The 25,487-nt window shown below is 40.5% G+C and overlaps 1 protein-coding gene and 1 long non-coding RNA gene across 5 annotated transcripts in view; one reads left to right on the top strand and one right to left on the bottom strand.

Annotated features, from left to right (window-relative positions):
• gli3 (GLI family zinc finger 3) overlaps nucleotides 1-18,054 on the bottom strand; it is a 124,090-nt gene extending 106,036 nt beyond the window's left edge. The window contains exon 1 of one of the 4 annotated variants that reach the window (XM_081601428.1): nucleotides 17,284-18,054. The gene's annotated coding sequence lies outside the window, so the exon portion shown is untranslated. Of the gene's footprint in view, nucleotides 1-14,990; nucleotides 15,591-17,283 lie in introns of those variants that run through there. The other 3 variants (XM_081601426.1, XM_081601429.1, XM_081601427.1) reach the window with 3 other exon arrangements.
• A 1,729-nt stretch (nucleotides 18,055-19,783) lies between these two features.
• On the top strand, nucleotides 19,784-24,208 carry LOC145549462 (uncharacterized). Its single transcript, XR_014085452.1, has 2 exons — nucleotides 19,784-20,421; nucleotides 23,775-24,208. It is a non-coding gene; the product is annotated as an uncharacterized LOC145549462 (long non-coding RNA).
• Nucleotides 24,209-25,487: the final 1,279 nt, after the last annotated feature.

Below are 25,487 nucleotides of genomic sequence, written 5' to 3'. Positions count from 1 at the left end.
AACAAACCCACACGATGTAATCATAATGCTTACACGATGCCTCGTTTGCACTCCCTACCCAGTAGATAAAGGCCAAATAAAGCATGTGCCACAATGGAAGTCTTGCTCCTTCTCCCCACAGTCCCAACGCTTATTAGCGTGTTTATTTATATATTTTGACTTTGCATTTGTTTGCGAGCCACTTGTTCGTTGGAAGCGAAGCCTGTGACGACTCAAACAATGGATAATGCTGGCAGCTTTGCGGCTGCTCTGCCCCACTTATACCGTATTGGCATCTCCCTCTTCTCTTCAAAATGATAAAACATTGAGGCTTTTGTCTGATGAGAGACTTTTCCTGATTCTTGAGAATGGGGAAAAAAAGCTTGCTCAGCAACTTAAAGATGGTGAATGCAAAAAATTAAAAAATAAATCAATTTAAAAAAAACATATTACCCTAGCAAATTTAGTAAAAATCTTTAAGGAAAAAGGAAAACCATTTGCCCAAAAAGTTTTTAGTGATTTTTCTCTACTACTGATTTACAAAGCCCTGCAAAAGTGTTTATACCCCTTTACTGATATTTGTTTAAGAGACAAACACAAAGTTGGGAAAAACTGTGACATGAATCTGGTGTTCAACATTTTCATATAAAAGTTAGGGGAAAAAAGGTCAACATCGAAATTCAACCTCCTTGAAGCAATTATTTTCCAGAATGACCTTTCTCTGCAATTGCAGCTCCGAGTCTGTTGGAGAAAGTCGGTATCTGCTCTCACATCTAGAGACTACAAAGTAGATCCAGACGGAGAGGAGTAGAGCAGGGATTCACAAATTTGCCACAGATTCTCAGTTGAATATCTGGTTATTCTTAAACACGAATGTCTTTGATCTAAATATTTGTAGATGTGGTTGGGTGTTTTGGGTGTTTGGTAAACCCCCATCCTGAGTCCTTACAGATTCTCTGTCTCTGCTGGACAAAAGCAGAGACCTGGATGCAGCCACCACCATGTTGGTCGTCTACCACGCCGTGTTTGATGAGTCGTCTACATGGCTTTTGACAAACTGCAAATGGGAGTCTGCCTCTCTTCCATAACATTTAGATTAGTCAAATGCATGACTGAAAGTAAGTGTTTCCATTGGAGCTTTTAATCTCTGCAGACTCTTCAGAGTTACCATGTTGGCTGTTTCTCTGTAAAATGCTCTTTTCGCAAAAGTTTCCTGTTGGGTGGATGGCCATGTTTTGGTGACAGACTCTTTCCACATGATGGAATGAACAGTACTCTGACAGATGTTCAACACACATTTTAATAACCTAACACGGTTTTAATCTTCTCCAAAACTTTGTTTCTGACCTGTTGTGAATGTTTCTAGGTTTTCATGGTGCTCTTTTTTTTCACTCCTAATAAGGTGACCTTCAATTCCAGCACTGCATTTTACTGCAGGTATTTAAGTAAAGGGGCCCCAAAAACAAATGTTGAAAACCACGTATGTTCTTCCTTCCACTTCACAATTACTTTGAGCTGGTCTACGGCATAAAATCCAATAAAATACATTGCTGCTTAAGGTTTTACAACACACACTGTAAAAAAGTGTTGAAGGAAAAATGAATGTTTTTGCAAGGCGCTGCAGTTTGCAGCCAACTGCTTGAAATTCACTTCGTAGAATAATTACTTTCGAGGCTGCCGCGGCCACTTTTAGCCAAGTTTTCCATTCAAGTGGCCCCTGCGCACGGCAAACCCAGGAGAATGGGATCTGTATGTTGTCAAAGGGCCTCTCAACTGCAGAGAAAACAGGCCTGTGTTTGTGGAGGCATTCTTCATGCACGGCTTAAGAAGGAGCTCTGCACGATGCCACGAGCAGAGCATGACAGCAACATCCTTCGCCACGCTCTCGGAGCAAAAAGAGTGCATGTAACACCGCAGGCTGCGCCGCTTGAAAGCACGATTCCCGTGTAACGCACGTGAAAATGTCACAGTGAGCATAGGAGTAGGTGCGTGAGCTGCTCCGCGCGCCTTTCCGTATGCAAGTGCAATCACTGCACTCGGAAGATAAATAGCAGACGGGACCCGAGGGAGGGGATGAGCGGGAAAAGAGAAATTCCCGTAGTGATGAAAACCTCACACACACACACACACGTTTCTCTGTGCCTCCTCCTCACACGTGCTGCTCAGAAAGGGATCAAGCAGATGGATGGTCCCGTGTAAATGTAGTGGCACCGGGCACGGCTGACAAAAGGTCTCCTCCTTCGCCCAGGAGACTGAAGAATATTATTCTCTGTGCCTTTTGCAGCCGTATATAACTGAGTTTTTCCGTTTTTGTTGCTGAGCCCCGTCTATAGGCAATACCAAGTTGCCTTGCCAACTTTTCCCCCAGCTTAGTTGAGCTTCTTATTTGTGCTTTTCTCTCCCGTCTTTCTTACTTCCCTTCATTTCACCGTGTCACTGGGAAAAAGTGTTGGAGCGGAATGAGTCAGTGCCGCTGCGTGATTAATGACGGGCTCTGGCGTCTCCGGGGCCGAACACTAAAAACAGCCAGGGGGCAGCGCGATAATGCACAATAATAAAGCCAGCAGACAATCAGCCAGGCAAAGCAAGGCCTATTAGCCAGCCCCATCAGGACGGCTAAGTGAGAAATTAGCCCTTCCCGAGCTCCGCCACAATTCATCAAGTGCTGCCCCTGAATCCCCCCCTCAAGAAGTCATAATGTTTACTTAAAGACTAGCCTCGCAGCCCCAGCGGCGAGCTTTATTGGCTCTTATTAATTCCCGGCTCGGCCCTCGCGGCCACGCCATTTAAACCGAATTAAAGGGGTGAAAATTGGATGAGATGAAGTTGTCTCGGTGTTTGGCTCTCCTCTGATAAAAAAAGAAAACCAGACCTAAACGAAGGCAGACGTGAGGGGGAGAAAAAAAATAAAAATGAGGAGCTGAGGGCAAACAAGTTGGGATGTAAAGGAATGCTGAATGAAGCCGTCCTGAAATGTGCCACAGTCATTCAGAGGAATGCAGGGAGAGACAGAAGACGGGTGAGGAGGGAGGGGGGGTCAAGTCCAAGAAAATGAAGGGTATTGCTTTAATGCAAGACTTCCTGTGTGGATGGGAACCGATCCAAAAAGGGCAAGAGCCGGGTCACACATTCCATAGATAGAGAAATGGATCATTTGGTTTTATCTTTGCTTTCTTTCTTGTTATCTGGCATCAGATGGCATAAAAATGTACTTAAAATAACCTTAAAATAAGGCCAGCCCTGTAAATCAACATGTCAGAGGCCGATAGAGGGGCGCATGATGGGGCAGGAGAACTTAAAGTTGTAAGGATTTAAGTATTTTGAAACACCAGGTTTTCGGGGGTGCACTTTTATGGTTTTGTTAAAAAATTGTAATCATTATAACAATAAAACTGCTTTTAAAGTTCCCTTGTTTTTTATGTTTTAATCTTTTTAAATGAAAACCCAGAGAATCTGATGTTTTCTCCAACTCTATGAGGCACAGCATCATTACCACTGCCCCTCCCCCATCCGTTGCTGCCTAAACTCCAAATTATTTTTCCTTTCTTATTCATTATTTTCATACTCAAAGCAGTGAAATCATAAGATCTCAGATTATTGCACCATGACTGTTTCATCTTGGCCCATCATAATAAAATCTGTTCCCTGACTTAACACGGCAGAAATATTAGGAATGCTCTACAAATACGGGACACTTTTTTCTTTTTCTTGTTTTGAAGTTTTTTCTGCCAATTCTTTTTTTCTCTGGACTATATAACACAAAGAAGCTCATTTCGATTATTTTTCTTTTTCTGTAGTTTCAGAATAGAATAGAAAACTAAAAGATTAAAAGGTTTTTCCAACATTTTTTATGAAAACAAACGTTGCGTAGCTTCATCAGGAGTTGACTCGACTCCTGATGTTAAGCATGTATGAAGAACATGTTGCTTGACAGAAGGTGGGAGTTTTCCCATTTCTTTGCATCTAAAAGAAAAATCTGATGCTTTTTTTATTATTATTTATTGCCTTTATGACCAAAACATTTCAAACACTATTTGACTGATAATACTACTTTTCTTTTACTCTCCAATTTATAAATACTCTAGGAAAATAACCAACCAGTTCCAGTAAAACTGTACATTTTGTTTAGGGAACAAGTCTAAAAATCTATCTATATTTTTTATTAAGGTGGGGGGGGGGGGTGCTGCTGAATTTGAATTTATTTAAATACTTTTTACACATTTTTACCAGTTGTGTCAATAGTCATCGAAGGTGGACGCAACAAAAGAAAAATCAACAAAAATCAGAACTGGCGGGCTGCACAGTGGCACAGTTAGAGCTGTTGCCTTGCAGCAAGAAGGTTCTGGGTTCGATTCCCGGCCCCGGTCTTTCTGCATGAAGTTTGCATGTTCTCCCTGTGCATGGTGGGTTTTCTCCGGGTACTCCAGTTTCCTCCCACCGTCCAAAAACATGACTGTCAGGTTAATTGGCTTCTCTAAATTGTCCCTAGTTGTGAGTGTGTGTGTGCATGGCTGTTTGTCCTGTGTGTCTCTGTGTTGCCCTGTGACAGACCTGTCCAGGGTGACCCCGCCTCTCGCCCGGTACGCTAGCTGGAGATGGGCACCAGCAACCCTCCCGACCCCACTGAGGGACAAGGGTGTAAGAAGATGGATGGGATCAGAACTGGCAGATAAAAAAATGTCTTAATTTGAACCAACTTACAAAGCTTCATTCATGCCATCTGTGGCTCAATATATTTTCCTTTTTTTATTTGAAGTTGTTACTTTCCAAGTTTCTACTCTAAGTTGTTCAGGAAGAGCTTTATGTCAGTGTCTAGGAGTGCTGAACCTTGTGCTGGTCTGTAAGTGGAGTAAAGCATCTCATCTGTGTGAAGTGTGAGCCTGTGTTGCGGGATTGACAGCAGGTTGAGTGCGCTCTATAGAGGAGTGTGGAGTGTACCGCGGCGCAGGAGTGAGATCAAAGACACCGGGAGCCTCAGAGGGAGTTCTAGAGACTTCCAGCTCCCTGACGGCTCTCCCCACGGCGGCGTAGGGAGACAACTCTCTCCCTTCACTTTCATATCAGCCACAGAGCCCCCCCAATTCTTCTTCTTCTTCTGCACGGGGCTTCGAAGGCTTCACACACGCACGCAAGCGGTCTCAGAGGACTCCGGAGTGCTGCCAAGCCTGCATCCCACCTACAGCAGGACTCCTACACTTGGATGCAGGCACACTGTTGCTCATCAAAAACAGAAAACACAGCTGTTTTTTTTTTTCTTTTTTCTTTTATTCCTTTGAAAGACTTGAATTTAGAAGAATTCAAGCCTTACCCTGGGGTGAAATTTTAAAAATAAAGATGCACCAATCAGACAAGCAGAGATCGAAAGTGGAAAATCTTCCCCTGATCGGCTCTGAATGTGATCGGCAGGTCAGAACAAAGACCCTCCACCATAAACGCATCAGTCAACAGCATGTACTTTCAGATGCTTTTTACAGGTTTGATGAAAGTCAGACAAACTCATGCAATGACACTTAAATGTGGATAACCTGGGAAATTATTCATTTTCAACTGGGATTAAGATTACTTCATCTGCGAAAGAACCTGTTTTAAAAAATATTTTATGTGTAATAAATAGTTCTCAGTAAAAAAAAAAAAAAAGGAAATATGTAAACTGACTGAGCAAAACAGAAGCTTGACATCGGTCAGGCCGAATCAGTCCAATTCTCCTTAGCAATGTATAAAACTGATAAAAAAAACTCTTTAAAAACTCTTCTTTTTGTCAGAAATCCAACTTCAAGCCAAAAATTGTAACAATAACAGCATATTTATGTTAAAACTGACAAAAGTGGAAAATCGCCCGATTCTGCTTTGTAATTGATTTATTAACTGGATGATTTCTAATTACAAGTTTTAAAAGCAGAACTTAAGAAGGAAAAAACAGATCCATCTCAATAAATCGAATAAGATACTATCAAATGGTTAATTAATTTTGATTTAATTAAAATTAAACTGAACTTCCAATATTATGCTGATAAAGTACACACAGGTAGATATATTTTGCTTTTCTGTTACAGCTATTAAAAACCTAAAAGTTTTGAAGTTACATAAGACTAATACAGAAATGTCTTTTTTTAACTTACACTATCACAGGGAAGGCTGCTATCTTCACAGCTTTCCAGCAGACATGTAATGACACCCAGTCACTGATCCAGAAGCTTTGGTTCAGAGTAGAGTAGCATAATCACACTGTGAGTCCAGAATGAAGTTTCAACTTTTAGTGATAATTTAGGAAGCAATGCTCTAAGCTTGTGTTCGTCCACTGGATTTTATTAAGTCCAAATCCAAAGCAGCAACCAGGAAAACTTAGAGAACTTCATGATTCCCTCTGCTGACAACATTTATGGTGCAGATTTCATTTTCTGGCAGGACATGATATTGGTGTAAAGTGCCAAAAGTAAAAATATCTGCTTTAATGACCACTGTGTCACTGAATTAGCCTCTAAATCAAGAGAAGGATGAAAGACACCTGAGGCAACAATGTAGGCAAGCAGAAGGTCTGTTAAACCAATCTGGGCTTTCTTAACACTTCAGCAGCGCCAGATCATCATCACCTCCACTCCACGCCACAATGATGAAGTAATTAACGTGAGAGACGTTCAGTCCAAGTACTGAAGCATTTACTTGAAATTAACTGAAACACATGTTTACATACATACATCATTCGGTGTGTAGGATTTTTATAAAGCTTTCAAAGTGGCTTGTTGAAATGCTGCTTGTGTTGTCATTTCCCGCTTCATCACCGACTTGCTAATAGTGGCTGCACATTGTGTCAGTGGTGGGGGTTAAAGATCTCCTCCACTGTTATTTTGTTAGTCTGAAGCTAAAAACGTTTGCATGCTCAGACCTGCAGATGTGATTCAGAGAAACTCAAACATCTGGATGTATTTACTTGTTTCAGCTGTTAGCTCCACCATCTCAAATAAATATGGGTGTCATGACACAACCGCTAAGCAAACACGCTGAAAACTCCCCAGCTCAGCCGCTCACTCGTTCACCTCCGCTCTCAAACAGAGCCGGGTCGACAAATAAACCCGCGCGTCGGAGGAGGAGAAGGAGAAGGAGGAGGACGACGCCTTAATTGGAGCATTTGACGGGTGCCTGGGGTTAATTGGGAAGCATGGAGAGCAGCTGGCTCCACAGAGGAAGTTCAGACAGGGATAATAAGTTCACCCTTTGCAGGAGAGGCAGTTAGTGATGAATCAGATCAGAGGAACGGTGTACCGTAATCATTTTCACATCTTCCCCCCTCCTACCACCTTGCACTCCTGACAAGCAGAGACAAACCTGGCTCCCAGCTATGCAATCTGGCACCCATCATGTAGGACTGGGAGTCACAGGGAGGAGATCACCCGGCATTGCTTCGCACACACACACACACACACACACACACACACACACACTTTCTTTAACTCAGTGCACTCTCAGCTTATCACTAATAATTCTTACCTCTAGGATAGAGAACCCAGTTTATCAGTTCGCCGGTCGATGTATGTAAATCTCCTCCAACAATGTGTGTAGTAATGGCTTATTACCCTGCGTTAGCTGGTTTGCATTGATCTCTATGCCAGGGGGAGATGAAAAACTGGAGTGTTTCACTCCTTATATGTACCAAGCGGGACTATAATCACATTCCATCTTGTTTCAATAAAAGGCAAACATTAACATAAACCGTTCTAAAACACACTTAAACCTTCAGCCTAATTCCTTCTGCGCAAAAAAAAACAAAAAAAAAAACCTTTTCTTGGATTATGGGATAATCAGCCCCATATGTGATGAGTCTGGATAAGTTTATGTCTCCACTGTTGGTTTAAAGCTGCTAGTCAGAGTTTTCTGTGAGATCAAACTCATTGTAAATAAGGTTTGTCACCTCTAACGCAATGATTCATAGTCAATGAATTGTAAAATCGAACAAGCTTCCGCATGTAGACGCCTCTGATGACATCACATATGGCATCTGATGAGACTTCTTTCAATTGCAGATTTTAACTCAAATTTTAATCAAATTCTTCCCTAAAAAGAAGAGATGCAACAATGACAATCCTGCTGCCGATCTATAATTCTTGTAAAACTTTGACCTGCCGAGTACGGATTTAGCCAATTTACCCTGATTTCCCTGCAAGAACTACAACGTAAGACATAAGGACAGCAATCTAAATTGTTTTCTAAGCTACCTGCTAAGAGAAAAACAATTGAAATTAGGGGAGGAGGCAAAACCTTTAGTTTTATAAATGATTTTATTTATATTTTAAGCACACTTTAGTAGTTAGCATATTTAGCTCAGCTCAGTTATTGAATAGCAGCCGGTCTCTGCATGATTACAGATGTATGTTTAAAGGTTTTAAGCATCTTAAATCAGTGATAGCAGTTAGAATTTATGACCCAGTTTAGCCTAGATAATTTAGATTGTAAAATCTGAGATTTTCAAAAGTCTTCCACCATTTCCAAATCCAGCATGATCCTTAACAGACACTGAAGACTCAAAGAGGTTAACTTTGAGGTCCAGCCTTTCTGTTATCTGTTCCAAGTCTTGCTCTCTCCCACTTTCTCACAGGCTGAAAGAACTGTAAACATACCTCAACATCTCGTACTTCCTCTGGCTTTATTTTTAAAACACCACACACTAAATTAGCCAACTGTGGGTCTTCCTTCAGTAACAGTGTGCACAATGTGAAGTGTTGTTTTCAGTCTGACACAGTTGGTACAGTCAGTTCACTGATCGAATTAAATCTTCGTGTTAACCTGAAAATCTTTGTGTCAAGCTGAAAATTGCTTGATTACTGTCACCAGTCCACTTCTTTGTCCATCTCTATTTGGGGGTCAAAGGTTCAAACTGGCTCAAACACACCAGGATGAACTTTACAATTCAAATGCAACAAAAGTCACTCATCCACCACAGCACTTGATTGTTTTTCCTTGTGTGATGCCATCTGTTAAAATAAACAAGAAGCAGAATGAGGTGAACATGTAAAAAAAAAATGCTTTCGGTGAACTCCTACAGCAACAATTTAATTGTCAGCGTATATTTGGTGTTGGAAGAAAAACCCTCATCTTTAAACTATTTTTCAAGTGGAAAAACTGTTAAGTCAGTTTTCATAAAGCGGAAGAAAGTGCTTCTGGTAGCAGTAAAAGGTTTAGGTGTAACTCTACACTCGGTTCCTTCAGCTCGGAGGGTGGCTGAGGGGCTGAAGGAAGCCCAGGTAGAGTCATAAGCAGTAATGGGAGGAGACAGGGACTTAGGGCGCCACACAAAAGCCGGGGCTTTATAAATAATTCCAAAAGCTAACAGGATCCCTTGTATGTGAAAATCTGCGAAATGCATTCACACATGAATGCACACACACACACACACACACACACACAGAAGACACACTGCCACCAGGGGGAATAGGTTATTCACACCGCTCTGCCGGGGCTGCTGTGGGTCTAACCTGCCCGGAATTGGTAAATTCAGGGGGAATGTCTTTCTTGCATAGGTGATGCAAGACGGAAATCAAGTGCAGAAAGGTCTGTTCCTGCAAGACACATACACATTTACACACTCGATCACTCATAATGCAGGGCTGCAAAGCACACCCAAGACCTGTCTTGTAAATCTCTTTGTGAAAGCAGCTTTTGGGGGTAGACAGGGGCTTACAATGCTGAGCCCCGAGGTAGAGCTACCCCCTATAACCCCCGTCTCCCACACACATACTCTGCTCTTGTGTACTCCTTTCCTAAGTTTCCCTCTACCCCATATTTCCTCCTCTTTTCTTGCCCTTCTGTCACCTTTTCCCTCCCTTGTTCCCCCCTTCCCCGCCTCCCCTCTGTCCAAACCGGGCTCCAGAGCTCCGGTCCTTAGCACCCTCAGGCTCCCGTGGCGTTGCAGTGACTAATGTCCTGCCTTCGCTCAGACAATGAGTTTGAGGCTGAGCCGGGAAAGTGTTGAGGAGGGAAAAAGACTCTCGCACCTTTGACAAATGGAACCCTTCGCACTTCTGAGCCCACTGAGGGAGGCTTTACAATGTCGCGCTGCACGCTCCGCGTTCTCCGAAGGGACGGCTGCAGCCCGTGAAAGCTGCATCTGAGGGGAACATAATGAATTCTTTGGGAAGTCTAACCTGGCTTTCTTCATGAATAAGATATATTTCCAAAGCACGTCAACCTCTCTTAATAAAAACAGCAGCTTGGCAGGAATAGCCGAGGCCGTTTTAGGGCCCTGTGTATGCGTTAATATTTCTGTTTCTCTATAATTTTTTTTTTTTTTTTTCACGAGCCCACTTTTTCCAGGGCTGTCAGTGCAAGGGCAGGACTACATTTTTCCCCCCGGAAGGTGAAGCAGCCGCGATGACAAACTCTCATCAAAAACGTCCTGAGTCCCTCTCTTTCAAAGAAAACTCTGGATGCCTCCCCCTCCCTTCATCCCCTCACCTCCCCACCCTGCATGCAACCCTGAAAGGAACTAGGCTTTGTCTGATGAGCAAAAAAGAACCCCCCACCCCACACACACACACACACCTCACCCCTCCAAACTCAACCGCAAACCCCACCTCCCCTCCACGAACCCTGCAGAGTATTGTTAAAACACAGCCGCCCCCCTCTCTCTCAGCGGCCCGCGCTCTTAAAAAAGCACACTTTGCATGAGAAAAAACGATTACTGCTCCACTGCTGCACCGTCAATGGAGAGCCTCTCTCAGGCTCGGGCTGAAATTTGCTCTGATAGTAGAGCTGGCCTTTTGTTTTTCAAGATGAAGTCATTATCAGAAGCAGAGTCAGTTAGCATTCATTATTGAACGGGACACGTTTAAAGAGGGATGCATGGAGGATCCTGCACCCCAACCCATTCGAGGCCTCTCTTTTCCCAGATTTCCAAACAAGAGATGAGTAAGCCACATGAGCACACATGGACCGTCTTTGCAGTGCAGAGATAATGTCTAGGCCCGTGCTTCTTTCAGGTATTAACCTTGGGATTTGCATTTGGCGTTCAAACAATAGACACCTCCTTGACCTCCACCCCGGGATGCAGCAAAGCCCATGGAAATTTCCCTCTGGAAAACAACTCCGAGCAGCATGGGAGTGCGAGCACATGGGGTTCGCATTGTGAGCATCATCGCTTGACAAACCAATAGTCCATTACTCATTTTCAGACACGGGCCGGTTATGTCAAGGTATAGCAAAGTTAGAAAAGTTTGGGTCAGAAGAGCGCTGAAACTTTTCATCAGACTGTTCTGCTGATTATTTGCTCCAAACTTCATTTTTGTATCCAGTCCAGAAACATCTTTTGGCTAAGCACCCAGAATGTATTTTTAAAAAAAGGAGCTAGAAATGTACCTCTAATTGTTTATTAGTTTATTGGTATAAAGGTACACCCCACTCTTAAAAAGAGAGGCTCGAAACCTCTAGGATTTCCCATCATATGGTTCAAAGTCTTTTAATAAGCTGCCAGAAAAATGTGCGGAGTGAGTGGAGCACCATACTGCCCCTCCCTCACCTGTTGCTGCCTACTGCCATTTATTAAGATGAAAAGAAAACTCTAGTTCTAGCACTAGTTCTGTCACTTACAAGAAAAAACAGATTCCAGATTTGGAAATAATTTCCAACAGCAGAAAACACTGTCGGTCAAGCAACTGACTGCAAGCGCTACCGGAGCAGATAGCCTGATTAACCAAAATGCTAATATCAGTTTTTAAGGGTTCCTGATTGACTTTATGAAAAGATTAACACTGAGGGATCATTTTCTCACAATAAGTACTTGAAAGCTAAAACAACCACTAGAACTGCATTTACTAATGGTTTTTAGCTTAACTGCCTTTGAAACTCAAAAATCGTTGGTTTAACAGAGAGCACACTGTAACAAAGCTCTCACAGATCAGGCTGACAACAACATTGTTTACAGTAGGTGACACTATTGAGTGTAGAAGACCGAAAGCTAGTTGTGTATAGCAGAAGAGAGATGCAAAATTAAAAGAAGACTTTATTTTCTACAGCATGTCAAACATATCTGCAGTTCATTAAGGTTGCAACAGAATGAGAGAGAGCAAGACTTCCAGTAAATATATTTTTGATAAAGTCAATCTGTCTAAATCAAAATAATCAAATTATTATAGGTGTAATAAAGTTGGATAGCTAAAGATAGTTGTTTTTCCATAGCTTTGTTTTAAGTGTTTTTGAGTAAAAACTGAGGGATTTTTAATCAAAGTTATCTCATATGAGCCTATGCCTTCTTCTTTGCACGATGCAAAAGCAACATTTGCTTTGCATGGTGCACAGATTTCAGAATAATACGACAAATTTCTGATGGGAGAAAAAAAAAACTGCATCAAGCTGGCGTCACAGATCAAGAAGCCTGGGTGAGTGACAGATCATTGTTCGCAGCAAGCAGCAAAGTGTATGTGTCACGCAAATCACAGCGCTGGACAAAAAAAAGGAGAAAAAGAAGAGCAAAGACCCCCTCACGGATGCCACAACCGGCTCTCATCAAAGCTGACACAATACCACATCTGCAAAAACAGCCACGACCCGGGAAACTCATCTTGTTCTGGGCACTCAGCTTTATACACTTCGAGGCCTCGAACCCAAAGCACTTCACCTCTTGCTGCTACACTTCACACCAACGACTTAAAGACGTTTTTACAGCATCCAAAGCAAACAGAGGAGGGGTGTGAGCGGCGGCCACAAGCAGCCGCGACCTGCCCTGTTTACTGATGGAGTGTTTGAGGAAAAGAGGCTTTTTCACACCGTTTTTTCTGTAATATTTAGAAATTAAATTTAGCATCCCTTGAATTATGCATGTTAGGTTTTTAATACAGGCTTTCAAAAGTTAAGTCAATCATTGGTCCATGTTTTTCAAATGCTATTTGTAAAGTTTAAAGCATTTTCAATGGAAAACCATAGAAAGTGAGTTTTCTCCAGCTGTTTATAGAGAATAGAGCGCTCCCCCTCCCCCACATGTTTCTGCATATGAATTGGATCTGCTAATTTTATAAAGGCTTGAGAATTGTTGTGAATTGATGCCATATAAAAAAACTGAACTGAACTTTTGCTGCCACTGCCAGCCTTTTGGAGAAAGGTTGCAGCTTAAATGACAAGAAAACTACAGGAATGTCATTATTAACAAAAAGCCATCTAATCTGCTAATATTAGCTTTTACGCCTCTTGTTTCATTTAAAAAAATTAAACAAAATGGCTTAATTTTCTATCAAATAAGCAATTAGGAGCTGTTTTTAAATTTAACAGGTGTTTATTTGTATCTAATATATTTAAACATTATAGATAACATTTTGAAAACAGTAACAATATCTTATTATTTTAGCATAAGTAAGTATATTTCTTTGTATTCCATTTGAAATAAAAGTGAATTATATCATTTTTGTTGGGTTTTCATTTTAAATTTCTTCATTAATAAGTTATGATCAGAAAATGTAAGTTTTGTGTAATTTTGTAACATAGTTGTCACAGTAGGTTGAAAGGGGGGAAAAAATATTTTTTTTTTGTTCAGACCAAACGCAAACACTACTTCAAGATGGTTGAAAAAGAAAAAAGCAACAACAACCTTAAAAAAAAAATAAATGAATTTGCTGCAGGATGCTGCAGCATGCATGCAGTTTTCCAGCGTGTGACCACCAGTTTGCAAAGGCAGGCGCATTAAAATTCCCCAATGTGAGTAATATACATATCTAAAATTGCAGTTTGCTATCTTGAGTCTCATAGCTTCTTCATCCCTACTTTCCCTTATCCAAAGACATCATGCGGGTCTGAAAGGTGCCTTTAGCTGGCTCCTTGAAACAGGGAGCGAGGGTCCCGCTCAGGGACAATGATAGCTGAGGAGGAGGGAGGGAGAGAAGTGGAGGGAACACATAGCATATTAAATCTTGCTGGCGGAGCTGGCTCGTCCACGCAGAGAGAGCCAGGGAGTCAGATCTGAGGCATGCCCTGAAGGGATGGCTGGGCCTGGGGATTAGGGAGGCCAAGGAGGAGCTCCTTGCGCGCCCGAAGACCCCTTCTTGTCTCCGCTCGTACGCAAATGCGTCCAGACATTTTGACGCTCCTCAGGTTTGCAGCCTCAGCCTAAGTTTTCACACACACACACACGCTCACACATTTCCAAAGTCTTTTTTCTTACCCTCTCAATCACTACCTCTGTCTGACTTGCCCTCTTTTTCTCCCCACTGTGTCTGTTTCATTTGATGTCAGCATATCAAAGTACCAAATCATCAAAGTGGGGGATATCTTCTGGGAGACATCAAATCAACTACGATAGTTAGTGTATGGGCAGAAAAACAAAGCAAAAGTTTGTCACACGCATCAGGAAAGATTACTGAAAACATTCACGCATCAGGTTGTTCCTGAATTACTTTACTTCCAACAATAAAAGTAGAAATGAACCAATCAGGGTTTTCTTGGCCAAAACTGAGTTCCAGTTTTCCTTAAGGTCATTTTTCCTTTTTTTTTCCAGAGATTAAATTCAAAATACAAAACAAGAACAATTTACTACTAGTTCCTTGGCAACGGTAGTAATAGTTTCAGCTCCAACGAGAAAAGGAAAGCATCACCTTTGTCTGATTTTTTTATGAAATACACAAAATACACCAGTGTCATGCTGATGGTGGAAGGGATTACAGGCTGAAAACGGTGGGAGTTCTCAGTTTTGATGCATTTGATGATTTAGGGGAAAAGAAAACAAAACAGATTTTTATCTGATGAGAGCCGATCAAAGGAAAAGTGACTCAATCTTTCTGCCATAAGCAAAACTGTCAATATTTACACCCAAACGGGAGTCCTTCGACTCCTCCGGAAGATAGACGTTTTCAGAAAAAAACTTGTGAAACATGCAAGATCACACACACTACATCCCGCTCCGCTCTCGTTATCTTCAGGACAATCAACTTCCCTCTCGTTAGTCCTGTTTTAACAAAAATATTAGCCTCCTCTTTGAGAGCCTCAAGTTGCAGAATTAGCACGACAAGGCAGCTCATTAGTGCTTCATGAATACAAACCTGATAACAGGTATTTCTTCCTGCGGTGTGTTGTGGGAAAACTCAGCCTTCAGCTGTGAATGCCGGGGTCTTCATATAAAAAAAAAAAAGAGAGAAAGAGAGGAGAGGAGCCATACCTCAGAAGCTAATTGCATGTCATCTCCGTGCATTAACATGACAGCCTCTATTCTGCCGGGCCAAGAGGTCACAGGTGGCCGGGACGATGTCACCGACTACGTATGCAGAACGGCGTGCTTAAACTGAGATTAAATAAAAACTAAACAGGGACGGGATGCTGCTGAGGAAACGTTATCTGAACCTGATTCCTTTAAATCAACATCCTTAAACACCATTATATTTTATCCTGCTGATGCAACATTATGTAAAAAAAAAAAAAGACTCTTTATTTATTATTATTATTTTTGCGTAACCTCAAAATGCAATTGTCATTATTTTAAATTAAGTTAAAATCTTATATTGATTAAAATCGGTTCTAATGCTAATTGTGAGCCCTACTTTAATTAATCTATATATGTGTAGAAGGAAACTCAAAAAGTGGAAGAAATTGTGAAATATCAATCAAGTTACATAATATAGTAAAAATATAGTAATGCCAGCAATAAAAATAATATAGTCAAATATTTAGAAATCACACAATATATATATATATATAAATTTAAGGTGTATTAATACACTTCCCTTTTTAACTTCAAAAAAATACAACTGTAAATTTTTAAGAAAAATAGATTAGGCCAGGAATTTTTTTATTTGTTACCCAAACATTTTTTAATTTCCTTCCAAATCTGAGCAAAAAAATAGAAAATAAAAGAGGTGAGTTTTAAATTGGCACGTCATTTTTATTATTATTATTTTGTCTTTATTACACTGGCCAAGTGTAATATAGACGATTACAAACCTCACGCCAAACTCAGACTGAACGACGCCACATCCTCATCCTGATACATAGAAATAGGAGTTTGTCCAATATCTTATTTGTTCACAATGCGCTCCGCCTCAAGGCAGCTGAAAGCTTCGTTAATAATTTGCCATGTGTCAAAAGGAAGAGTGGAAAAAAAAAAAAAAATGAAATGAAAAGGAGAGGATTTGAGCCGCACCGCATGGCTGAGCACCTTGGACCCTCATCGTTTGTATGAAACCCGAGAGCAGACAGGCAGATAAAATGCGGAACAGCTGGCGAGAGGACAGGAGGGAAAAGTTTCAAGCAAATATCTGCACATGTGGAGGGCTCCCAAACAAGTGTCCTACCCTGGAACGCTAAAACAAGCTAAAACATTTTAAAAAATTATTTCATTTTAAAAGGTTTTGCAAAATTACAATTAAGATGATTTTAAGCTTAAAAAGTTTGGAGATGTGTGGTATTTTTGCTTGGGGCCCCATATCAGTGACCCCTGAAGGGCCACATTGACCCCCTCCCCTGTGGAGTGCTTAAATTTCTCTGAGCCCACATGCTTATGTGAAGTGTCCTGAAACCTGTTTCTTTGTTTTAGGATTTAATTTATTTTTATGTATTATATATTAAATGTTAGAAAATATCCCATTCTATAAAACTATTTTTTAAAAATACTTATTTTATGCAAATTCTAATGAATAATTTTCCCTTTTATTCAAAAAAAAAATGCCATAGAGAAACTTAATTTAATTCTTAATTTAAAATTACATTTAAAATAAATATTTAAACTTTTAATTTAAGTGATATTCCAAAATTAAGTTTTATGCCACAAGACATAAAGATGGAAATTAATAAACTGGAATATGAGGATATGGCATCCTTCTACTAAACTGTTCTAATGCAGAAATCTGCAAATCAATAACAGGCGCTGAAATATGATCACACATGCACATAAATATGCATGTCTCTGCTGCACACCACACCTCCAGCGGCCGCCTTTCTGGAGGCAAAGCTCCAGTAAAGTTGCATGTCTGCAAAAAGTTTTCATTCAAAACGCTCAACCGAAATATTGTTTTAGTTTGATTTATATTTCTACTGCCGGAACTCATTAAAAAGAAAAAAAAAAAAAAAAACTTGAGAGAACATTTCTGTTCCTGCCATAAATAAAGCTGCAGAAACTTTTTTGCGGCTCACATCTCTCTGCGTTTGGATGCGTTAGGAAGCCGAAATCTAAGCAAATAACGTGAGACTTTTATTGTTAATTAAAAACTAAGCCTGTGTGATCCGACCTGCCTGAAACTCCATCGTTTTTGAAATATGAAACCTCTTCTGCTTCATAAAGTCTCACAGGCTCGCCACAAACTTCCCAACAAAGTGTGTGCGAGTTTAGGAGGAAAAACTTACTTTGTTCCTGGATGATTTCTCTGCTTTTTCTCGACTTCTCTTGAAGGAAGGGGGGAAAAAAAGGTTTGCGTTCGTTTTTCTTCTTTCTTCTTAAGTTTGCAGATGTTCCTCTGGAGTTGCCTTGGACTTTTTCTCTCTCCCTCTCTCTCTCTCTTTTTTTTTTTTTCAAACGCTGGAAGTCCAACTCCAAAGCGGCGCAGCCAGAGTTTTTCCTCTTGCCTGTCTTTTCTCCTCCTTCTCACAGTTTTCTCCTACTCAACACCATGGGCCAGCCGATTGTAATCTGCCGACAGCAGACCACAGATGCGCGTCAAAAACAACAGAGAAGAGCGTGTGGAGAGTTGTTATTACACTTGGAGCATTTTTTCGAGAGGGAGAGAGAGGGCGAAGTGTGGGACTCCCAGCTGCTCCTTCCTTCGCTTGACTCCTCCCTTCGGTTTGCTCCCTCCTTTACTCACTGCCTCCCTCCTTTTTTTTTTTTTTTTTTAAGTTTGTGCACCCCTTTTTTTTCTTTCAGTCATTCTTTCTTTGTGGAAGTACTTTGGATCCGTTGTTGTTCCCATGTTTAGGTTTTAAGTAAAGAAAGGGCTGTATGAGATTCGTTGGAGAGCCAAATCTAGTTAACTGTAGATTTTTCTGTGTACTTTTTTTTTGATTAACTTTTCCAGAGTTATTTGTTTGCAAATGTTTATAATATAAATGTTAAATTGCATCTTGAGCCTTTATGATAACAAATATACATTTATACAGTGATCGGGTTAAAAAAATGGAGCCAACAAAGTTGGATGGATGGAAAGTTAGTAAAAAAAAATAGATGACAGGATTAAACCAGCTACAATGGATGCATGGATGAATGAATGAATGAATGACTTAAACTTGCTACAATGGGTGGATGAATGGATGGAAAGCTAATAGATGGATGGAACGAAGCCTTAAAATAAAATAATTTTTCCATACTCCTTTCTTCTTTCTTTCCAAAACCTGAAAAATACTCCAAATTAAATTCCAGACTGTCTTTATACGTCATCACTTCTCAAACTTAACGTTGGTAGTTTTTCTCTGAGTACAAAATGACCAAAAGCACAACATGGTGTAGCGACAAAGTGACCAGCAGCTTCTCACTTCACAATAACAATAACGAATACCACTAAAGCCAGGAAATGATGAAGACGGAGTTATTTTGTTATTTCCTTGACTTACTCATCTGGTCTGAATTTGGTCAAGAGGTCCAAAGTTGAGCAGTTGAAAATGGACACAGTAGAGTTTGTAGGGAACGGTCAGTTTAACCCATTATGCTTACAAGCAGGATAAATTGTCATTCATCGATTATTTCATATTTCTAGTGTGCATAAAATGTGACTCTAGCTCACCAACAAGCAGCCGAAAGAAGAAACTAATAAACTACAGATATTACAATGGCGTTAAATTCTTTTCATATATGCCAATAACAACTCAAGACAAAATTTAAAGTAGCTTTAGTTCTTCTTAAACATAAATAGAGATATGAAAGTTTCAAAATCTGTTGACTGAGAGGAATCGAGCTCTCTTGGGGGCCCTCTGTTGACGCTAAAAAGCAGCTCGGTTTGCTTGTGCCTTGGGCTGGCTCTGGAGGAACGCAACACTGAAACAATGCAATAAAATCTTCAAACACAATTTAGATCCACCACTTGTTAAAGATGAAGTATCATCAGCAGATATGCTTTTCCGTGAAAATAAAGTTGCGTGAGTACACTGTGTTTTTATTTCAGAATTTTGCACTCAATTACAGACAAATAATGAACAAACCTACCTGCTAATTTCACTCCTCAGATGCACTTTAATCCTCACACACAGTTTCTCTTGTTCATATTTGTTTAACAAGGAAAGACATACTTGTTGGGTCTTAAGTTCACATTTTTATTGGGTTCACATTTAATCGAGGAGAAAATTCTTAGCAGTTATAAGCATACAAAGAAATGTCTTCACAGCTTGTTAGCTTCGTAAGCGTTCCTAATTTTTGGAAGAGCTTGTGCTGGAATCGCATTTTATCCACACTGTAATTTTTATGAATATTTCTCAGTAACTACCTGCCAGTTTACTGCAGTTGCGAGCACAACCGATTAAACTTGCCTCCTTACAGATTCTGCTCCGTTTTGGGTTTAAATGCCGGAAAACTAGAGAAATAAATACTTATATGCATTTTTTTCCCAGTTGCCACCTTCTTAAACCTGTCATCCCAAGTGCTATTTATTAAACTAAACATTCTCAATAAATGTCAAACTATTAGGGATTCATAATATTCAAAATACCTCCACAGTGGTTTAGTTGTTCTCTGGCCAATTAAGATTATTGAATAAAATTAAACCTCATCCACCAGATTTACTACGAAGTTCCTTTGTTAGATTTAAGTGTCAACAAATCTCTTATTTGCTGAAAATATTTGCTTATTTTTAGGACTTTAATTTTGTTCATTTTACCCAAAATCATTATTTTATTTATCATGTAGTTTATTTATTCGGTAAATTTTATTTAGGGAAGCATCAATAAATCAACTAGTGTTAGATTTGTTTAGCTCTGTCCAGAGTTTGAAAACTCTAAAGTGCTCAAGCAGCAAGTCTCTGTTGTGCTCCACAGTTGGGATTTATGCATCTTTAGAAGGATTTGTTGTTTCCAAACTCCGGCTCATTTTTATGTTCCTTTGTTTTAAATAGCCTACCTGAAGTAACTCGCTTTTAAAGAAATAATCACGGGGAGGAGTAAGGAACTGAGCAAGAAAACATATCAGAATAATTAAAATCTAATTATTTACGCTGCCATATTTTGCATTTTTAGGTGTTGACATGGATCCTTTTTTATAAACTGTCCGAATTTGACATTTTACTGGCAAATGTTATTCTTTGCATTACAAAGAAAAGAAGTTTGTTCCTCTTCCCAGCTCTTATATCGTCTTATCTCTCCTCTGCCTGTGCTCTCCCTCAGCTGCGCCCACTTGTCCCTGATTAGCTCATCTGGTTCCTTTGTCACTTCCACCTCTCCTTCTGTATTTGAGCTCTCTTGTTTGCATTATTCTCCATCATTTTTCCTCCAGCATCAAGCTCTTTCTGCTCCTGTTCTCTGGTCATTGTCCCGTGTCTTGTGCGTCACTGGCTGTCGCCTAACGTGAGTCATCATAACTTTCCAGCAGTTCTGCTCTGGGATTCTTGTGAACTGTTGTGAAATATAACATTTCCTGACCAGAAAATAACTTTGCTCTTGTTCTTTACTCTCTGAGTAAAAGAATACACTCTGTTTATTTCAGAGTATGTACTGACCTTCAAGGCAACGACTGACATTTTTAGGGAAATTCCCACAAACTGTTGTTTTAGTGCTGCCACAGAATGCTAAAGACAATAAGACCCAATGGCAGGTAAAGTCTGTTTAAAGCCCAACAGAGATGCAATTACGCAAATTTTTTTAAAAATCTTAAATTGTTATGAATATTAATATACATTGCTCCAGCAGAGCAAAAACGGTACAAATGGAAATAAAGGAAATAAAAATGGCACCATTAACAGTCGGAGCAGATTTGACTCCCATGTTGCGTAAATAGTTTAAGAGGCCTAAAGCCGTCTCCCGGGTCGCCCTATAAGGTGCTGCGGTTAAACACAGGAAAGCTGCTCCTGTAGTGGTTAGGTGTGTAATCAATATACATGATCAATATACAGGGAAATTATGTGATAAGAGAGGTCTGTAGGGCACTGGTTCAATCAATGAAGAGGTGGGGGCTCAGGGAGGAAAATCAGTCTGTTATTCGTTTAACTGGGATTTGAATGTGTGTTGTTTGTGTGTGTGTGGCTGTCAGGTTAAGTCCATCGGGACAAGGTAAGTCTATTTGTCTTTATTTTTGACACATCACTAATCAGACACTTTGGCAAAGGAAGAAAATGAAGTTTTGTGACTAATTTCCTGATGATTGCTGCGTTTATAAAGCCGGCGCTGTCTAATTGAGGCCTTAATTAGTCACGGCTAGAGATTTTCTGTCACCTCTGTCAACGTCTCTGTCGTCAATAAAGAGTGTTTGATTTTGACTTGGTCACATTGGGAGGACGTTTTGTTTTGTTTCCGTCATCGTCAGAGGTCTTCCAGTGGTTTTAACATGCCTTGAACTTTTTCAGTTGCTGTATTTTATTGGAATTATATCTGATAAATGAACATGAAGTGGGTATCAACACAGAGGACAACAATCATGCAGGCTCCCACTTATATCTAAGGGTAATTAAGAGACACCGGTTAACCTATTAGCCATGTTTTTAGACTGTGGGAGGAAGCAGGAGTCCCCGGAAAAAACCCACAAATGCTCAGGGAGGCCATGCAAACTCCACGCAGAGTCTAGGTTTCAAACCAATGACCTTCTTGCTGCAAGGCAACAGTGATTCCAACTCCTCCACTTTAAAAAAAAACGGAATATATCAAACAAAAATGTTCATATAAAGATGGAAAAACACTTTCCACACAACATGATGCTGCCACTACCCTGTTTTAATGTGTTTCAGATAAAGTGTTAGCTGTAGAATCATGATTTAACCCACAATTCCACTGATTCTGTGAAGATTAATATCATCCCCAGAGCATGATGCTCCCCCCACCATGTCTCACATTTTTAACCCGTCTATTTTTTTTTTGTCTTCATGATGGTTTTTATTCACTTCTCTAACAAACCTCAGAAGCTTTTACAAAGCAGCTGCACTGATGATGTAGTTAAATGAGGTCTGCATACTAATTAGGCTGATTTTTATTGATAAAAAAAACAATCTAAAACCATGCACCATTCCATCTCAGAATTTTGCGATATTGTGACTTGCTCTTACACATAAAATCATTTTATGAACTTGTCTAAATTAACTATTACATGGATTAAATGGTGTATAGTTGCAGGTGATCATCATTTATAGATCCAAACTGATTAGCAGCTGGCCGCACAATCCCAAAAAGTGTCTATATTTGCACGTACATAAACAGCTCGATGGACTCCAGTTGTGTCTGTTGCCACAGGAAGTGGAGCTGAGAGAGGAGGCAGTCCGAGGTGTTCTGTAAGACACAGCTAATACTCCTGTCAGTTTGTCAGACAGTGCTCATCTGGCCCGGACTACACAGAGATAAAGTCCTTGTTATGAATCTCTCAAAGAGGAGCCGAGGAACGTGGTGGGGGAGGGAGAGGTGGGAGAGAACAAGAGGGCAAAGGAGGAGCGGGGGAGCGAGGGAGGGAGTTGCACATGGGCATCAGTAGGGTTAGCGGCTCCCGAAAGCATTTCATCAAAGAGGGCCAGGATCCTGGGGATTGAGATTCTGCCTGGAGGCAAGTAACCATTGGTCTCCCAAGAACACACTCACAAAGTACGACTCGCAGAGCCAAAGCACACATCAAAAGCACCTCTGCAGCCAAAGCGATTCTGGAGGAGAAAGAAAGGGGGTTCAGGTCCCGTCTTGGCCCTCCTTTAAGCCCCAAATCTCACCCCAATTAAGAAGGAACTCCTGTTTGTTCCAGACCCTGAGATCCTGCAGACAGGGAGGTGCTCTGGCTACAAGGCAGTCGCTCCTTTTGTCCCCTTCTCCTCTCGCCACATCCAAGAATATGACAAACATCCAGCACAATCAGCCCCGAGATCAGCATCTGAAGCATCATGCTGCTTTCTGATATTACGGCCGGTTGACGGAGCGTGCCTTCAGTTTCAGATGACCTCGCTGAAATTGTATGTGGCGCTCGGGCCCGTCCACGTTCGTTGCTCGAGTAACAGTAAATCAATACGTGGCAGAATGTTGTGCAGGCATTTGGATTCTCGCCCTTAATTTTGACCCCCTACCCCTCTTTTGGACAGATGTCACAGAGAAATGGATACAGCAGAACGGGGCACATAATATCCACACAGATGTGACCGCTGGAAATGCACCGGCTGCATGAAACGGAGCAGGGAGGGAAGAGCGTCCAGTCTGAGAAACAGGGAGGGGAAATAGACGAGAAAGAGCTAAAATCAGCCAAACACAAGATGCATCAAACCTCTTTACTGCTCATATTAATATGTTTCTACACCAAGTATTCCAGCTGTTTTTACAACATACAGTAAATGTTGACATTGGATTGATAAAAACTTTTGCCCAAGTTATACTCTAAGACTCTACATTCATGTGCTTTGCCTAAAAAAGTTTAGAAAAATAGATGCTGGTTTGAAAAATGTATGTTATCAAAATGTGAATTTCCACAGCTTTACAGTATATGCTCAAAATAAAATGTACTATGCCTTAGCAATATTAATTTCTCAGGGATTTACCTAGGCGTATGCTTAAGGCCTGATTCACCATAATAACGTTTTGATTTGGATCGTGGCTCACGATTTTTTGGTCCAATATCCAAATATTTTTATAGGATTATATTTGTTGAGTCTGATCATAAGCACTTTCTTGTGTTTTTGCTATTTTTTCGTCACACTTGAATATTCATCCAACTATCTATTGTTTATACCTGCATCTCATTACAGAGTAATTGGAGAAGTTGGTCATGTTTCCAGACTGTCAGAGGAAGCTGGAGCACCCAGAGAGAACCCATGCCTGCAGTGGAAGAACCGCATGACATCTGAGATTGGGTCGGACATTAACCTGATAACCGGATCGTGTAATCTGTGATATCTGAGGCAAAAGGCTGAAAGTCTAAGTCGGTTCAATCAGGTTTCTATTTGTAAAAATGTTAGAAATCATGTGTTGCATTTCCTCCATTTTACAACTTTTCACTGTTTGTGTTGCAGATAAAATCTAAATATAATTCATTACAGTTTGTGCTTCCAACTGGTATTTATGCTCTAGCAAGGCACTGTACTTAGATTAACTGATTTAATGATGATTGCCGCTACAAATATTTCAGAGTTTTCGCTTTTACAATAAAACATTGTGGTCATTGATTTTTTTATTTCCTCCAACTTCTCCCGTTTTTGTTTCCTCTCTGTCCCCCGTCACCGTACATTTAAGGCACTGAAGGATCTAGCTGGAGTGTTTACTTTGCCCTAATCTTACATCTTTAAGTCTGCTAAGCACACACGTCCTAAAACAACCCGACATTTTGGGTCTGTTTGCCCTCAACGTGGGATTTGGGGCCAAACAAACACGGCACAAGAGAGGACTCCAGCAGCTTTTAATCTACTGTCAAGAGCGTGTCATCTACCCTTTATTGATGCTTCAAAAAGTCCTCCATCATCTCTCTTCAGATTTCCTTCTTCTACGTCTCACGTGTGCTTCACCTGTACTCTGTTCTACATCCGGGACGCTCTCAAACACAGCCCGCCCCCCCACCTCTGTCGAAGGTATCGGGTGGTGTTAAGGAAGAATTTTTATATTACTGTTAAATTTAGCAAAACTCTGGCTCTGATACTTCCTTTTGATCCCGGGTTTTCTCGCGTGGCCACGTGCGGGGACAAAAACACAACAATGCGTGTTGACGTCACAGAATTACAGGATTTAATCCAATCAGAAGAAAATATAAGATAGTACAGGAAACTAAAGAAAGACAGATACAAACATTGTTACCTGAGACAAGAAGACAAAGAAATATCAAGGACGTCCTTGGAGAAAGAGCTGGTGCAGAAGTAAAATAAATCAGCTTTTTTCTGAATTGTTTCCCTTGTGCACAAACTTTTATACCTGTAGGTGTGTTTACCTCTTTAATGTATTCAAATAAGGCGTATCTCTACTTGACCAATTGGAAGACATCTCTGGCCCTGTTAAATTTTAGAAAAAAGTCCCGCAGTTTGGTCGCAAGATCAAACACCTTTTGTTAAATAAGGTGGAAGCAGACTCTCCGAATTCATGGTGGTTTATGGCTTTCACAGATCAGTGTGAAAAGCTAGAACTTCCTACTGACTGTTTCCCAACAGACAAAGAGCAGATCAGAAGATCTTGACAAACCATCTGCTTTAACTACAGTAAAATATATCAATAGGTCAGAATATGTTATAAATTTTAAAACTATAATTATGGTATTTCAATCCAGTCATGATAAATTCTAAAACTAACTTATTTTAAATTTATTTTCTTAACACTATCCGGCCTCCCGTGGCTCTACAGCCATCTGGGCAAAGAGAAACAGATGCAGGAACCTCACAGGTAGCTGTGAAATTCTGGTTTCTCTTCTGCTCTGCCCGGAACAAACCTTTAATACTTTATTTTTAATTCAATGTAAAGTTCTCCAAAAACCCAATTTG

The sequence above is a fragment of the Poecilia reticulata genome, chromosome 20 (assembly GCF_904066995.2).
Source record: "Poecilia reticulata chromosome 20, P_reticulata-male-v2, whole genome shotgun sequence".
In the NCBI taxonomy this organism is placed as follows: Eukaryota; Metazoa; Chordata; class Actinopteri; order Cyprinodontiformes; family Poeciliidae; genus Poecilia; species Poecilia reticulata.
This window is presented reverse-complemented; position numbering and strand designations above follow the sequence as displayed.